Below are 18720 nucleotides of genomic sequence, written 5' to 3' on the forward strand. Positions count from 1 at the left end.
CCCCCAAACCAGACAAAGACCCCATCAAAAAGGAGAATTACAGACCAATATTCTTGATGAACACAGATGCGAAAATTCTCACCAAAATACTAGCCAACAGAATCCAACAATATATTAAAAGGATTATTCACAACGAGCAACTGGGATTTATTCCAGGCTGCAAGGTTGGTTCAACATCTGCAAATCAATCAATGTGATACAATACATTAATAAAAGAATAAGAGCTGTATGATACTCTCAATAGATGCTGAAAAAGCATTTGACAAAGTACAGCACCCCATCTTGATCAAAACTCTTCAAAATGTAGGGATAGAGGGTACATACCTCGGTATTATCAAAGCCTTCTATGAAAAACCCATGGCAAATATCATTCTCAAAGGGGATAAATTGAGACCTTTTCTGCTAAGATCAGGAACATGGCAGGGATGTCCACTATCACCACTGCTATTCAACATAGTACTAGAAGTCCTAGTATTAGTCAAAAAAAAAAAAAAAAAAGAAATAAAATGCATCTGAATTGGCAAAGAAGAAGTCAAACTCTCACTCATTGCCAGTGATATGATACTTTATGTGGAAAACTCAAAAGACTCCACTCCAAAACTGCTAGAACTCATATAGGAATTCAATAAATGGTCAGAATATAAAATAAATGCACAGAAATCAGTTGCATTTCTATATACCAACAAGACAGAACAAAGAGAAATATAGGAGTCAATCCCATTACAGTTGCACTCAAAACCATAAGATACCTAGGAATAAACCTAACAAAGGAGGCAAAGAACCTATTCAGGAAACTGTGAAGTACTCATGAAAGAAATTGAGGAAGACACAAAGAAATGGAAAAATGTTCCATGCTCCTGGATTGGAAGAACAAATATTATGAAAATGTCTATGCTATATAATGCAATCTACACATTTAATTCAATTCCTATCAAAATCCCATCTTTTTTTTTTTTTTTCAAAGAAATGGGACAAATTTTCCTAAAATTTATATGGAACCAGAAAAGACCAGAATAGCCAGAGGAGTGTTGAAAAAGAAAGCCAAAGTTGGTGGCATCACTTCCAGACTTCAAGCTCTATTACAAAGCTGCCATCATCAAGACAGTATGGTACTGGCACAAAAACAGACATATAGATCAATGGAACAGAATAGAGAGCCCAGAAATAGACACTCAACTCTATGGTCAACTAATCTTCGACAAAGCAGGAAAGAAAGTCCAATGGAAAAACGATAGTCTCTTCAACAAATGCTGTTGGGAAAATTGCACAGCCACATGCAGAAAAATAAAACTGGACCATATCCTTATACCGCACACAAAAATAGACTCAAAATGAATGAGAGACTTCAGTGTGAGCAAAGAATCCATCAAAATCCTTGAGGAGAACACAGGCAGCAACCTCTTCGACCTCAGCCCCAGCAACTTTTTCCTAGAAACATCGCCAAAGGCAAGGTTAGCAAGGGCAAAAATGAACTATCGGGACTTCATCAAGATCAAAAGCTTTTGCACAGCAAAGGAAACAGTTAACAAAACCAAAAGACAGCTGACGGAATGGGAGAAGATATTTGCAAACGACATATCCAATAAAGGGCTAGTATCCAAAATCTAAAAAAAAAACTTATCACACTCAACACCCAAAGAACAAAGAATCCAATCAAGAAATGCGCAGAGGACATGAACAGACATTACTGCAACAAAGACATCCAGATGGCCAACAGAACATGAAAAAGTGCTCCACATCACTTGGTATCAGGGAAATACAAATCAAAACCACAATGAGATATCACCTCACACCAGTCAGAATGGCTAAAATCAACAAGTCAGGAAATGACAGATGCTGGCGAGGATGCGGAGAAAGGGGAACCGTCCTACACTGTTGGTGGGAATGCAAGCTGGTGCAGCCACTCTGGAAAACAGCATGGAGGTTCCTCAAAAAGTTGAAAATAGAGCTACCCTATGACCCAGCAATCGCAGTACCTGGTATTTACCCTAAAGATACAAATGTAGTGATCCAAAGGGGCACATGCGTCCAAATGTTTATAGCAGCAATGTCCACAATAGCCAAACTATGGAAAGAACCTAGATGTCCATCAACAGATGAGTGGATAACCAAGATGTGGTATATATATACAATGGAGTACTATGCAGCCATCAAAAGAAATGAAATCTTGTTATTTACAATGAAGTGGATAGAGCTAGAGGGTACTATGCTGAACGAAATAAGTCAATCAGAGAAAGAAAATTATCATATGATCTCCCTAATGTAAGGAATTTGAGAGGCATAGTGGGGGTTTTGGTGAGTAAGGAAAGAAAAAATGAAACAAGATGGGATCGGGAGGCAAACAAACCATAAGAGACTCTTAATCTCCCAAAACAAACTGAGGGTTGCTGGGGGGGGGTATGGAGATGGTGGTTGGGTTATGGACATTGGGGAGGGTTTGTGATATGATGAGTGTTGTGAAATGTGTAAGCCTGATGATTCATAGACCTGTACCCCTGGGGCACATAATAGATTATATGTTAATAAAAATAATTAATTTTTAAAAATCTAAAAAAAAAAAAAAGACATTAAGTCTGGGGGTGGGTGGGTAGGTCAAGTGTCTGTTTCTTGACTGGTTCAGATCATGATCTCAGGGCTATGGGATCAAGCCCCATGTCAGGAACCTGCTTGGTGGGAAGTCGGCTTGAGATTCTCGGATTATCTCTTTCTGTCTCCCTCTGCCCCTCACCACTGCTCTCTCTATCTCTCAAATAAATAAACCTTAAAACAACAACAATGGAGTGCCCAGGTTGCTCAGTGGATTAAGCCTCTGCCTTTGGCTTAGTTTATGTTCTCAGGGTCCTGGGATGGAGTCCCACATCAGGTTCTATGTTCAGTAAGGAGCCTGCTTCCCCTATCCCTCTGCATGCTTCTTTCCCTACGTGTGACCTCTCTGTCAAGTAAATAAGTAAAATCCTAAAAAAAAAAAAAAAACAAACAAACAAAAAAAACCACAACCTCTTAAAACAACAATAACAAAAAAGAAGAAGAAGTTAAGTCTAATATGTGTTGACCTATAATAGTTACTCTTTTTCTCACAATTTTTTTTTGTTTTTTATCTTATTTGTTTGGGGTGACAAAAATCACAATAGGCAGTTTTATTTGTAGAATTTGATCCAAAAGTCCAGAAAAAATAAATAAAAGGATCTTGAGTCTCTATTATGTTTGTACACAAAATAAACCAAAAATAAAATTTACCATGAGGTCATTTAAATGTATTTGCAAATGGTCTGATTAGGGAAAAATGATTTACAACATGGGAAACTTCTAGCAACCAAATTCTTGAATGCACTGCACTTTAGGTCATCTAGACTATGTTAGCATTAATGAACAAAGTGATAGGTCCAGAATGCATTCCCAAAACCTCTTCCTCAGTGCAGACTTTGATAACTGTCTGTAATAAAAAACACCAACTCCTGTTCATTATATTAGATGGTCATTTTGTCCATTTTTCCTCTTGTGATGATGAATCCATTTTAAACACTTCAATTATGAAAACACTCCAAATCCACAGAAAACACTCCAAAATTCCATCCTTACATTTGCAGGTTGTACAAGGATATCCAGCCATGTTCCCACTGAGCTGCTACGTCTTTAAATGCCACAGCTGTCCAAGCAAGTTTTCCTGATGTCACAGGTAATGTTATCAGCTGGGTCACTGACACAGTGAGGAGAGCAATGCCTTCCCAAGATGGCTATGTATTCACAGCTGAAATTGGAGCAAGTGGTCAGTAATCTACCTCTCCTTCCAGACACTGGCACTGCTGGCAGCTGTGAGTCCAGTTGTCTCCACTTTGATAGAGCTTGTGTCCATTTAGATCTAAATATTGACTTGTGACCCTGGTGTCACACTTTGGGCAACAGAAAAGGTCAGCATTTGGATTCCAGCAATGACAAGCTATCTGTTGGCTGATTATCTTTTGGTTCTCACAGGAACAGAGAGAACACCTGCCTATTGCACTGCACTTCTCCATTGGGACAATCACCAGAGCAGGAGAGCCCAGATACACAGAGGCAATCAAATTCACTTGCCAGATTGATGGAGGCCAGGGGAATCACTCCAACAGGTATGGGTTTTTAAGGCACATTCATCAGTGTTAATACAGGACTCCATCATCCTAAAAACTGCTTCTGCACTCACAGCGGTACAAGCCTGGCAGGTTAACACAGCAAGGATGATTGTGGCACTCAGCGATTCCTCCTGTACATTCATCAATATCTTTCTTGCAGTGGCTTCCTTTGAATCCAGAGGAAAAATGCATTTTTTAGGAGCCATGATATTCCATATCTGTTATGCTCTTGGCAGAATACTCCACAAATGGTCTTGTTCCCCACTTAGCCCAGTTTGTAGATGCAGCTGTGTCTCTGGACAGTATTGGTGCAGATGGCATTCCCAACACAGGTGTGCTGCCTGTGGCCACATTCACCCCATTTTGTACAGGAGAAGTCATCTACAAATATGTATCCTGGAACACAGTCACAGCGGTGTAATTCAGGCAAGATGACACATAGAGTATTGGCATGGCAGTAATGCATTTGAGCTGCATACTCCTCAATATTCTCATGGCAGGCAGAGTCTCTCTGGGCACAGATGTTACTTTTCTTGCACTCACAAGTGGCTTTTGTATTCTAGTTTTTACATTGTAAGTTTTCACCACATTTCGCTCTGTCTACACAAAAGTTATAACCTCTACTGCATGTGACCCTTTTCTGAGCAGTTCAAAGGAGCACATGCTTCTGTAACTTTTATTAAAACTCCACCTCAGAATTCCTAGCAGCTCTAAGTTAAGATCCACTGGCTCTTCTACAAGGACTTTTCCTGTATAGACGCATTTTGGTCAGCAGACTTTACAGCACTGGCTGGCAATGTACATGGGGAGGGAGTCTTGGGAGCAACTGAGAGAGGGATAGGATGTCCTTTGGCTCTCCACAGCACCATTCAGCATGTTCAGTTCTTGCAGTGATTACCATCAACCCAAGAGACTTGGTCTCTGCAGAAAAGTTGACTCACCTGGCAGATCTTGCTAAGACAGTCTTCTAACTGACTAAGTCTCATCACTGCATAATTTAGTTTTGTACGCATCTTGGCCAAAAGTTCCTGAAAGTCTGTGACTCCTTGTACCAAGCTTAAAAAATCATTGCATGTTGTACGAGTGTGATTCCAGTTCAGACATTATGTTATGTATTCATTTGGCATAAAGATGATATTCCCATCTTGGACGAGTCCTTTGAATAAGGCATGCTTTTGGTTTTGCTGACCAATGTGACCTTGTTCCAACTGTCCATCTACCATCCCGTATGGAAGAGCTTCAGTCCTGGGATTCCCATTATGTACATAGTGTTATTGGATCTCCTCCCTCAGGCCATTGCTCTCCAGTTCAAAATAGCTGTGTTCCAGTTCTTAAATAGACAGTACCAATCCTAAAGTCAATGCTTTCTGCTATACAGTGGCCAAGAAGAACAACGCTTATTCCAGAACAGCTGAATTAATTTCTTACTCACATGAGGGACTGCATGGATCTCTCTTTGTATATCTTGCCTTCTCCAAGTTTCCTCGGTTCTTGCCCATTTCCAATACCTTCAAAGTCAGCAGAGTAGCATGTTAAACTGTCTGTTTCTATCTTCAGGCTGTGCCTCTCTTTTGTCTTCACTATTTGACAATAGGTTCCAGTTTCATCCAGAACATTCTCAGAGAATATGTACATCCCTAGTTTTGGTAGAACGCCTCATCATTCCTCAGGGTCAGTCAGAAGAACAAAAATCACTGTAGGTATTTTGAACAAAATGGGGTTCAACCTTGGGAATTAAAGACTTACCAAACCATCTGAGGGACTAGGAGAACAAATGTCAAAGAAGCCCCTGCAAACTTTCAGGAAATCTAGAAGTGCAAGGATATTGGGAAGGCCACCTCCATTGACCTTAGCTGTTTCACCCAAGTGAGTGTTTCTCAGAAAGGAGGATGTCTGTAAGTCACTGGTAAAACTTTACAGTAACCATCTCCCAATCGCTACCTGTCTGCCCATGACTGTCACTGAGGAATAACAGAATTTTTTTCCATTTTATATTTCAAAGAAAAACCTCTCATTGGAGAATCCTACCTAAAACGTGCTGGCTAGGGATTCTGACAAATGTAGTTCCCAGGATCCTCCCCTGCAATGGAAGGGAGAATTTAGAAAGAGGGTGGGCATGAAGCTGAGTCAAAATATAAAACCAGGCACAGGTAGATTAGGCATATTAGGGGCGCCTGGGTGGCTCAGTTGGTTAAGCGACTACCTTTGGCTCAGGTCATGATCCTGGAGTCCCAGAATCGAGTCCCACATTGGGCTTCCTGCTCAGCAGAAGTCTGCTTCTCCCACTGACTTCTCTTCTCTCATGCTCTCTCTCTTTCATTGTCTCTCTCGGCCTCTCAAATAAATAAATATAAAAAAAATTAGGTATATTATTGGCTCTGCGATAAAATATTGTATGTCTATAAGCCTCAGATACTCAATTTTAATTTTGTACTCCCAAATAAAATTTCAATTAAATTTCTAGCATTTATATCTTGAATATGCTTTTTTTTCCACCAGAATCAGAAAGTACTTAGGGAGTTCAAAGGCAACTAAGCTCTGAAAAGGTACTGAGAAACTGAATATACAAATGGAAAATGGATAGACCGTATGTAAAATAGAACTTGGACTCACAGCCTATAGCAAGCTGCCCAGGAAACCAACCTCTCTATGTACAGTAAACAACCCAGAAAGCCAGCCAACTTTAAGTCAGACTTAAAGGAAGCCAGATTGCTATCTCTAGTGACAATTCAGGAAGCTAAAAAAGAACTTTTGTAACAATCAGCCCAAAATAATCAGGACTTGATCAATAACTGACAGCTTCCCTGATTCTTGTCCCCATTTCCAATTTAGGATCAGGCAGAGAAAGTCAAGTACAGACCCTAATCAATCAAGTAAGATGCCCTGCTTCTAGTTAGCCAGTCTGTAGCTTCTGCATGCCAACAACCTCCAATCAGGACACACCTGAACATTTTCCTTTTGTCCACTCTGAAGGTTTCCCAGCTTTGCTTTTTTTCATTTGGTTGATTTTCTTTATTTCTACAATATTGATCAAGGTAGGGTTTGATCTAAAAAGAAACTGTATCTTGCAAGGGAAATAATGCATGAGCTTCTAGGCACCAAATTTCTCATATGGAGCAGGCACAATGGCACAATGGTTAAGTGTCTGAGTTCTAGAATCAGAAAACTAGACTTCAACTTGTATCATTTTCACTGTCTAGCTATATTCTTAGGACCGTTGAGAGGATTAAACTAGGTGATGGTTGTAAACTACATTGTCTAAATTCGTGTTCTCATTATCTTCTCTTTCCAATCTCATGAAACTCCATCCTGTTCCTCACATAAATTTTCTCTTGATCCACGGTCCTTCCTCCCTCTGACTCTTCCTGAGCTCATCTAACAAGAAGAAACCAAATAAATCTTCCTCAACTGTTAACATCTCAATCTCAAAAAACTCCAGGGCCTTTAAAGACATCCATAATCTTCTTTCCACATCTTCTCAACACTCTCTGACAAGAATGACCTTCCGCTCTAGCCAAATGCACATATTTACCGGTCTAGAGCTATCCCACAAAATTCCATGCAAGTGACTATTTTCCCTCCATTGTTCATATTTGAAATAAACTACACCTTCTTTCTCAATATCTGAATTTTACATTTTATTTGCAGTCCAGCTCAAATCCTCTCTTTCCCATTAAACCTTATCGGACAACTGCATTCCAGAACAATTTCTTCCTCTCTCAAGTACTAAAGCTTTTATTTGATTCATTGACTCATAATCTGATTTGCAATAGATACAACTTTTCATGTATGTATATCAAAACCTCACTGAGAAAATAATATTTCTGAAGGCAAGGCCAGTAGTGTATTCTTTTTTTGTGTACTGCCATATACTTAAGCATAACGACTGTAATTGTTATCCAGAACTATGTTTCTGGTATTGTGCCAAACGCTTCATTTTATCAGATTTAATTCTCTCCAGAACTCTTGAGGGAGGGCTTATAATTAGCCATTTATCAGGCAAGAAAATTTAAGTACAGAGTGGTTGAGTTATTTGCCCAAGGTCACAGAATTAGTAAGATGGATCTGAACCACCTAGGTATCTTGGACTCCACAGCTTAGACTTTTAATAACATTTTGTAAATTGATTAAACATACTGCTTTATGAAATCTTACTGGATATACACATAAATTCCTCCATTTCCAGTGTCTCCATGGGAAACCCAAATATGGGATTCATTTTAGAGATCAGGTATTTCTACAGTAGAAACAATTTCCTAAGACAGTTTTCTTTAATCTGTGATACAAACCTTGAAATAATCACAAAGGCATTAAAAAAGTACATTTACTTCACCATGCAGGTTGTTCAGAATTGAAACAGTACAGAACAAACCATGTGAGGCCATGCAACATCTTTCTATTTGCCATTCACTCCTATTTTAAGCAGAATTTGGGTGCCACTAATCACCCAAAAATTTTAGGTAGGTTTTATGATACATGTTTTAGGTCCCAGGTAAAAAGAAGTATAGTTATTTATAGCATTTCAATAATATATGAAGATCAAAACTAATATAAAATTTCAAATATTGAGTATTCCATAAAGCTTTATTGTGAGAGAGGGTATTTTTTGGCTTTTTGATTCATTTGTTTTTTACCTTGTCTCTTTCAATAATCTTGGTATACATTCATTTTTAAAATTGTGTGGGGAGGTAGAAGCATGGTGGGGCTGGAAGAAAACCTTCACCAAAGTATCTTACAGTTTTAAATTCTTTGATCAGAGAAGCATATTAACTCTCTTCAGTCTTACTGAATTAAAACAAAAAACAAAAGCAAAAAACAACAAAAAAAAAACAATTTGAATTTTAAACCTGACCATTGAAGAATAATAAACTGACTTGGCTCTATCGGCAATCCATGGTAAAGGATAGTTGGGAAAATCCAATCCTGACAAAGAAATTCTAATTCAAAGAGGGTAATGTTAAACAAAGATTTTTCTCAAAATACACTTAAAGTATAAAGAGGCCATATCTTTATTTTATTCTTGTTTGTTCTATAAAAATAAAAATGTATGGAAAGGAAATGAAAATTTCAATCAACTTTCAGTGGTAATTAAAAGCAATTGTAGTCCTCAGGCTGTTTCTTTCCAATATGATCCAGTGATCAGAAGGAATTGGAAATGATTACATTTTAACTAGAAACACATTTCTGTCCAGAACTGAGCTTCGAAGCATGAAAAAGGCACAGTGGTGGCCCCTGTTTGTGTTTCCATCTGGGGCTCTAATTTGAACGTCAGTGATTATTCTGCCAGACTTCTGGCTGTTCTAAGATCCAGAAAGTCAAAGCCAGCATATTCTTGTATGCTGTTTCAGGCAAAAAATAAAATTGCACCAATTACCATGTTTGCATTTTGTAGAATGGCTCTATTTAAATCGATTATAGGTTAAACAAGAGCGTTTGTAAAATTCACAGCTCAGAGTTAATCTGGCTTTATTCCAGGGCACCCGATCTGAAAAGTAAGTGATTGCAAGCACTCTTGGAAAGAAGTTAGCAATGGCCTATAATGGAAAACAGTCTGAAACAATTAAATTTAGCCTGCTTTTCAAATTAAGAAATTCATCTCATCACTGGCCTTTCACTTGAAAGATTTCATCAGATCCCATGAAAAATGCTTATCTTTTTCTGATATTCAGTTAGTGCTTCCAAAATGACATCATCGTCAATGATAAGGATAAAAGCAATGAAAAATGTAATGCCTCTTGCCAGGAATTACTTGGTCATAGAAAGCACCTAAAGGCTGTTGTAGTTACTCTGACTTCACAGCTCCTGGAGCTGGGAATTTTGTTTTCTATGGCCAGGAATGATGCAGTCATAGAAATCTTGAAGGGGTGAAAGGGGATATCTTTGTGGTCCCTAAAGAGCTTGGCAACTTACTGTATTTGGTGTGAAATATTCAGTCCTTTTATTTTCTTATTCTAAACACACATGAATCTTTTTGACCAATGAATCTCTTCTCCTGATTCTTATTCTGAGAATCTAATCATTACTTAGAACTTTTATATAAAGTTTTAAAGGATGATGTCATTCTTGGGGTTTTCAAAATTTCTTTAGATGGCATGAAAAATGACTGCCTATAAAATAACAGAGTAAGGGCGCCTGGGTGGCTCAGTGGGTTAAGCCACTGCCTTCGGCTCAGGTCATGATCTCAGGGTCCTGGGATCGAGTCCCGCATCGGGCTCTCTGCTCAGCGGGGAGCCTGCTTCCCTCTCTCTCTCTGCCTGCCTCTCCATCTACTTGTGATTTCTCTCTGTCAAATGAATAAATAAAAATCTTTATAAAAAAAAATAACAGAGTAAGATCCTCCTACCTCTATCTATAATCACTCGGAGATGTTTTATTACCAAGTCACTTTCTTCAAAAAGATAAAGGGGAGAAATGCTCAAGTGGGGAAAGCAAATTAAGATTCATAGGAACAAGTTAGATGCTCTCAGATGGCATATTGTTTTCATTCATTTCATTTCACTTCACCAAACTTACATAATACTTCCTGTGTTCCGGGTACCCTTCTCAACACTTCACAAATATTAATTCATTTAACTCATACATAACATCATAAAGCAGGTGCTATTATTAACCCCACTTTACAGGTAACACTGAAAGAGAGGTTAAGTAATTTGCCTAAGAGCACACAGTTGGGGAGACAAAATGAAGTTCTGCAGTCCATCTCATGTTTATAAGGAGCCCTGATGGTGTGAACAGGCAGAAGACCCACAGAGACCATCAACAAAAGCTGTTCAATGGCATGGACTTTGAGAGCAAATGGTAAAGTCATTTTGTATTTGGTTGTATGAATTTTATAGCTTAGAGGTGATTTTTTTTTTTATGTTTGTTTGGTAAAAATTTCAAATGCCAGCATAAAATCTCTAGCTGTATATTACGAGAAAAATATACATAAGTCAGATGATTTGTATGTCTGGCTTTTCTTATTACCATATGATAGCAAGGCTAGATCTTTAAAATGTAATACTAAGATTAAAAAAAAGAAAGCTATATATATAGATATAAGTAACTATATATATCACATTACCATTTATGTAAATCTAAAAATATATGTAATATAAAGCCATAATATGTGTCTTATGAGTACATACACAAAACCAAAAATGGATACATAGCAAACACATTAGAAGAGTTTAAATAAAAGAGGAGCAGAGCTTTAGAGGGACCATTAATCACAGACTGAGATTTGTAATTAACTCAATTCCCTGGCCCCAAGGTCTGAGGCGAGGAGAAAGCATTTATCTGTTTATGCATGCGTGCACAGAGTCCTCTTATCTAGGTAGGCATTCATGCCAACAAGAGAAAATGAGAAAATGTCGCTGATACTCATTATTTTATTATACAATAATCATTAACCCTTGAAGTAGCAGTTCTTCCACATTTGGGGCTCAGGATATTTCACGCTGTATAAATTATTAAGGACTCTAAATAGAGTTGACAGCCTAAAGAGAGATGTCTATACCGATTTATGTCTTTTGATATTTATCATATGAGAAATTAAGACTCAAAATATTTAAGTACTTAATAACTTAAAAATAACAGGGACAACCTTATTACTAGTTTATATAAATAACCTATTTTTAATGAAAAATAATTATATTTTCTAAGACAGAAAAATCTAGCAAGAAGGGAGTCATTTTTACACATTTTTACAAATATCTCTGGTATTTGGATTAACTAAAGATAGTTGGATCCACATATCTGCTTCTGCATTCTATTTTCGCCATGTGTTGCTTTGGTTGAAGTATATAAAGAAAATACGACCTCACACAGGTGTATAGTTAAAAAAAGAAAGAGTGTTTTAGTGGCCTTTCAGATAATTGTGGATTTTATTTTTTGACATGACACCAAAACCTGACAAGTTATTAATGGTTATTACAATGTGGAATCAGAAACCTATCAATGAACTTTTTGCACTGTGTTAGATTAACATTCACTGATGTATGTTATATTTTGAATGGATTGTTTACACATGCATGCTTTGTAACAACATGGATTGATCATGAAAATTACAGGTTCACTGAGTGATGCACATCTTCCAAATGTTGACACATTTCATTAAGCAATATCAAAACATCACATTTGTTAATATTCACGTAATAAATGTAAATCTCATCCTAAAATTCCCTTTTAAGCTGGGGAAAGCTTCAAGCTTACAGTGGTAGATACAAACTTCTCCAAAATTTGAATTTTCATTTGAAAGCTTAATGTTATATTAGCACTTAATAACAATCACGTTTAAAGTGGCATACCCACTTTATTCATTTTTTGTAAACATTTTATTTATTTATTTGAGAGAGAGCAAGTGAGGTAGGGGGAGGGGCAAAGGGAGAGGGAGAAGGAGACTCCCTGCTGAGCAAAGAGTCTGAAGCTGAGCTCCATCGCAGGACCCTGAGATCATGTCTTGACTGGAAGGCAGACAGAAGGGATGGAGCCACCCAGGTGCCGCACTCCCCACTTCGTTCATTTCATTTTTGATAAAATGATGGTTTGTAGACATACTTTTATGAAAAAGTGTTACTCAGCCTGCAACTCAAACAATGGTTTTTCCTGTAGACAACTATTGTACTTTGGTATGCAGAAGGAGTACTTAATGTATATAGAATATCTAAAAGACAGGTAGTCAAGGGCTGAAATATCACAAATTTTCACTGCTTAAGAATGTCAAGGACATTCTTTTTTTTTTTTTTAAGATTTTTTTTTTAATTTTTTATTTTTTTTTTATAATCATATATTTTTATCCCCAGGGGTACAGGTCTGTGAATCACCAGGTTTACACACTTCACAGCACTCACCAAAGCACATACCCTCCCCAATGTCCATAATCCCACCCCCTTCTCCCAACCCCCATCCCTCCAGCAACCCTCAGTTTGTTTTGTGAGATTAAGAGTCACTTATGGTTTGTCTCCCTCCCAATCCCATCTTGTTTCATTTATTCTTCTTCTACCCACTTAAGCCCCCACATTGCATCACCACTGCCTCATATCAGGGAGATCATATGATAGTTGTCTTTCTCCGCCTGACTTATTTCACTAAGCATGATACGCTCTAGTTCCATCCATGTTGTCTCAAATGGCAAGATTTCATTTCTTTTGATGGCTGCATAGTATTCCATTGTGTATATATACCACATCTTCTTGATCCATTCATCTGTTGATGGACATCTAGTTTCTTTCCATAGTTTGGCTATTGTGGACATTGCTGCTATAAACATTCGGGTGCACGTGCCCCTTTGGAACACTACGTTTGTATCTTTAGGGTAAATACCCAGTAGTGCAATTGCTGGGTCATAGGGCAGTTCTATTTTCAACATTTTGAGGAACCTTCATGCTGTTTTCCAGAGTGGCTGCACCAGCTTGCATTCCCACCAACAGTGTAGGAGGGTTCCCCATTCTCCGCATCCTCGCCAGCATCTGTCATTTCCTAACTTGTTGATTTTAGCCATTCTGACTGGTGTGAGGTGATATCTCATTGTGGTTTTGATTTGAATTCCGGACTTCAAGCTCTATTACAAAGCTGTCATCATCAAGACAGCATGGTACTGGCACAAAAACAGACACATAGATCAATGGAACAGAATAGAGAGCCCAGAAATAGACTCTCAACTCTATGGTCAACTAATCTTCGACAAAGCAGGAAAGAATGTCCAATGGAAAAAAGACAGCCTCTTCAATAAATGGTGCTGGGAAAATTGGACAGCCACATGCAGAAAAATGAAATTGGACCATTTCCTTACACCACACACGAAAATAGACTCAAAATGGATGAAGGACCTCAATGTGCGAAAGGAATCCATCAAAATCCTTGAGAAGAACACAGGCAGCAACCTCTTCGACCTCAGCCACAGCAACATCTTCCTAGGAACATCGCCAAAGGCAAGGGAAGCAAGGGCAAAAATGAACTATTGGGATTTCATCAAGATCAAAAGCTTTTGCACAGCAAAGGAAACAGTTAACAAAATCAAAAGACAACTGACAGAAAGGGAGAAGATATTTGCAAAGGACATATCAGATAAAGGACTAGTGTCCAGAATCTATAAAGAACTTAGCAAACTCAACACCCAAAGAACAAATAATCCAATCACGAAATGGGCAGAGGACATGAACAGACATTTCTGCAAAGAAGACATCCAGATGGCCAACAGACACATGAAAAAGTGCTCCATATCACTCAGCATCAGGGAAATACAAATGTCAAGGACATTCTTAAGTAAGACATCATTTTTTTTTTTTAACAGTGAGTACATGCCAACAAAGAACACAATGTCTGATGCTATTGACTTGATTCCTGCAAAAACACCAGCATATTTCCCTACCACCAGCACATAGTAAATAGAAAATAACATCTTACTATCATTATGAAAATAGTTTTGATGTCACAGGATCCTCAGTGGTCCAGAGACTGCACTGTTACTCTACAACATGAGATCTATTCAAACTCAGCACCTAAAGAATTTACATGCTAACTGTATCCTAAAATATGTAATGAAATCTGGATAAGGTACCTCCTGAGACTCCAGTAAGAGTGAATCCAGAATTTTCAAGACCATCTGTTCCTTAATTAATCTTGTTTGCCTTAGTGATGTTTGGAGCATTGATTTTTAAAGAAATTTTATTTATTTTGATAAACATAAGAATTCATATAACTTTCTGAATTAGTTTTTTTTTTTTTTTAAGATTTTATTTATTTATTTGACAGACAGAGATCACAAGTAGGCATAGAGGCAGGCAGAGAGAGAAGGGGAAGCAGGCTCCCTGCTGAGCAGAGAGCCCGATGTGAGGCCCGACCCCAGGACCCTGAGACCATGACCTGAGCTGAAGGTAGAGGCTTTAACTCACTGAGCCACCCAGGTGCCCCTGGAGCAAAGATTTTTTTTTTTTAAGATTTTATTTTTATTTTTTTGACAGACAGAGATCATAAGTAGGCAGAGAGGCAGGCAGAGAGAGAGAGAGGCGGAAGCAGGCTCTCTGCTGAGCAGAAAGTCCGATGTGGGGCTTGATCCCAGGACCCTGGGATCATGACCTGAGCCGAAGGCAGAGTCTTTAACCCACTGAGCCAACCAGGTACCCCTGGATCATTGATTTTTAAAAAGACAAATATTTAAGTAAATTTTCAAACTTTCTTAACTTCTTATTCCCAAAGACTTCACACTTCCACGGTGAGATTACCTGTTAAATCAGTGGACAACTCTTTTGCTATATATATCACTTATTCAAAAGGTAGTTCTGAGGCTGTTTCAGACCTGAGCTGGGTCACTGATCAATACTTAATCAATTCACTAAATCGATTTTTTGGAGTTGTCCACCTAATTCTGGTCCCCAGTCCATCCCTACTACATTTAAACCTGCAGAAACAAAAGTGTTTCTTGCCACAATTATTCTAGTTCTTGCCCTTGAAGCAGACTCACAGGCTCCTGAAATTGGTACTCTGAGGATATTTTCTGTTTCTGCATCTGCCTCCTCACTCCCCACCCTTTACTTTTAGTGGTTATGGAGTGTTCCCGTATCAGCCAGGTAAGGAAAGTACATTTGCCTTATAACATATATAATACATCAAGAACACGAATAAATCCCAGCTCATTTTTAGTCAATTAGCACTTCATTTTTTTTTATAATTTTTTATTTTTTATAAAGATATATATTTTTATCCCCAGGGGTACAGGTCTGTGAATCACCAGGTTTACACACTTCACAGCACTCACCAAAGCACATACCCTCCCCAATGTCCATAATACCACCCCCTTCTCACAAACCCCCTCCCCCCAGCAACCCTCAGTTTGTTTTGTGAGATTAAGAGTCACTTATGGTTTGTCTCCCTCCCAATCCCATCTTCTTTCATTTATTCTTCTCGTACCCACTTAAGCCCCCATGTTGCAACACCACTTCCTCATATCAGGGAGATCATATGATAGTTGTCTTTCTCCGCCTGACTTATTTCGCTAAGCATGATACGCTCTGGTTCCATCCATGTTGTCGCAAATGGCAAGATTTCATTTCTTTTGATGGCTGCATAGTATTCCATTGTGTATATATACCACATCTTCTTGATCCATTCATCTGTTGATGGACATCTAGGTTCTTTCCATAGTTTGGCTATTGTGGACATTGCTGCTATAAACATTCAAGTACACGTGCCCCTTTGGATCACTACATTTGTATCTTTAGGGTAAATACCCAGTAGTGCAATTGCTGGGTCATAGGGCAGTTCTATTTTCAACATTTTGAGGAACCTCCATGCTGTTTTCCAGAGAGGTTGCACCAGCTTGCATTCCCACCAACAGTGTAGGAGGGTTCCCCATTCTCTGCATCCTCGCCAGCATCTGTCATTTCCTGACTTGTTGATTTTAGCCATTCTGACTGGTGTGAGGTGATATCGCATTGTGGTTTTGATTTGTATTTCCCTGATGCCGAGTGATATGGAGCACTTTTTCATGTGTCTGTTGGCCATCTGGATGTCTTCTTTGCAGAAATGTCTGTTCATGTCCTCTGCCCATTTCGTGATTGGATTATTTGTTCTTTGGGTGTTGAGTTTGCTAAGTTCTTTATAGATTCTGGACACTAGTCCTTTATCTGATATGTCGTTTGCAAATATCTTCTCCCATTCTGTCAGTTGTCTTTTGATTTTGTGAACTGTTTCCTTTGCTGTGCAAAAGCTTTTGATCTTGATGAAATCCCAATAGTTCATTTTTGCCCTTGCTTCCCTTGCCTTTGGCGTTGTTCCTAGGAAGATGTTGCTGCGGCTGAGGTCGAAGAGGTTGCTGCCTGTGTTCTTCTCAAGGATTTTGATGGATTCCTTTCGCACATTGAGGTCCTTCATCCATTTTGAGTCTATTTTCGTGTGTGGTGTAAGGAAATGGTCCAATTTCATTTTTCTGCATGTGGCTGTCCAATTTTCCCAGCACCATTTATTGAAGAGGCTGTCTTTTTTCCATTGGACATTCTTTCCTGCTTTGTCGAAGATTAGTTGACCATAGAGTTGAGAGTCTATTTCTGGGCTCTCTATTCTGTTCCATTGATCTATGGGTCTGTTTTTGTGCCAGTACCATGCTGTCTTGATGATGACAGCTTTGTAATAGAGCTTGAAGTCCGGGATTGTGATGCCACCAACGTTGGCTTTCTTTTTCAATATCCCTTTAGCTATTCGAGGTCTTTTCTGGTTCCATATAAATTTTAGAATTTTTTGTTCCATTTCTTTGAAAAAGATGGATGGTACTTTGATAGGAATTGCATTAAATGTGTATATTGCTTTAGGTAGCATAGACATTTTCACAATATTTATTCTTCCAATCCAGGAGCATGGAACATTTTTCCATTTCTTTGTGTCTTCCTCAATTTCTTTCATGAGTACTTTATAGTTTTCTGAGTATAGATTCTGTGTCTCTTTGGTTAGGTTTATTCCTACTAGCCAATAGGATTCAACAGTACATTAAAAAGATTATTCACCACGACCAAGTGGGATTTATTCCAGGGCTGCAAGGTTGGTTCAACATCCGCAAATCAGTCAATGTGATACAACACATCAATAAAAGTAAGAACAAGAACCATATGATACTCTCAATAGATGCTGAAAAAGCATTTGACAAAGTACAGCATCCCTTCCTGATCAAAACTCTTCAAAGTGTAGGGATAGAGGGCACGTACTTCAATATCATCAAAGCCATCTATGAAAAACCCACCACAAATATCATTCTCAATGGAGAAAAACTGAAAGCTTTTCCGCTAAGGTCAGGAACATGGCAGGGATGTCCATTATCACCACTGCTATTCAACATAGTACTAGAGGTCCTAGCCTCAGCAATCAGACAACAAAAGGAAATTAAAGGCATCCAAATCGGCAAAGAAGAAGTCAAACTATCACTCTTCGCAGATGATATGATACTATATGTGGAAAACCCAAAAGACTCCACTCCAAAACTGCTAGAACTTATACAGGAATTCAGTAAAGTGTCAGGATATAAAATCAATGCACAGAAATCAGTTGCATTTCTCTATACCAACAGCAAGACAGAAGAAAGGGAAATTAAGGAGTCAATCCCATTTACAATTGCACCCAAAACCAATTAGCACTTCTTGATAGCCTCATGAAGACCCTGGACTGATGGAGAGGATTTGGGAGTAGGAAGAGCAGCAACATTATAAAGAAGTTGAAGTTATAGGGCTTAGCCTCCATAAACTGAAGACATATTTGAGAGAAATAGCTCAGACTCATGTGAAAGGGCAGTAATGAATGAAGGCAATATCCACTGAGAAGTCAAGTGAACAAAGTCAGTGCTGTTCTTACAACTCCAAACCCACCCCAGGTTGCATGGCCTTTGCACTTGATGTTCCCTCAGCCTGCAAATGTCTCCCCTCAGTGCTCCACACTTTATGCATCTCTCTGCTCAAATGTCACTTTAGCAGGGAGGACTTCATACTATCTAAAATAAAATCTCTGATTATCTGTTTCTTACCCTGTTTTATTTTTCTTCACAGAAGCTACCACATCTGATATACATTTATTTCTTTGCTTGATATTGTCTGCTTCACTTCATTTCAACGTTGGTTCCTAAGGGCAAGGACTTAACTGTTCACTGCTC

General features: G+C 38.5%; 1 protein-coding gene and 1 pseudogene; both read right to left on the minus strand.

The window, feature by feature from the left end:
* LMNTD1 (lamin tail domain containing 1) overlaps window positions 1-18720 on the minus strand; it is a 510701-nt gene that overhangs the window by 228495 nt on the left and 263486 nt on the right.
* LOC131838196 (protein kinase C-binding protein NELL1-like) lies at window positions 3213-4772 on the minus strand (annotated as a pseudogene).

Source organism: Mustela lutreola, chromosome 8 (assembly GCF_030435805.1).
Source record: "Mustela lutreola isolate mMusLut2 chromosome 8, mMusLut2.pri, whole genome shotgun sequence".
NCBI classification, from domain to species: Eukaryota; Metazoa; Chordata; class Mammalia; order Carnivora; family Mustelidae; genus Mustela; species Mustela lutreola.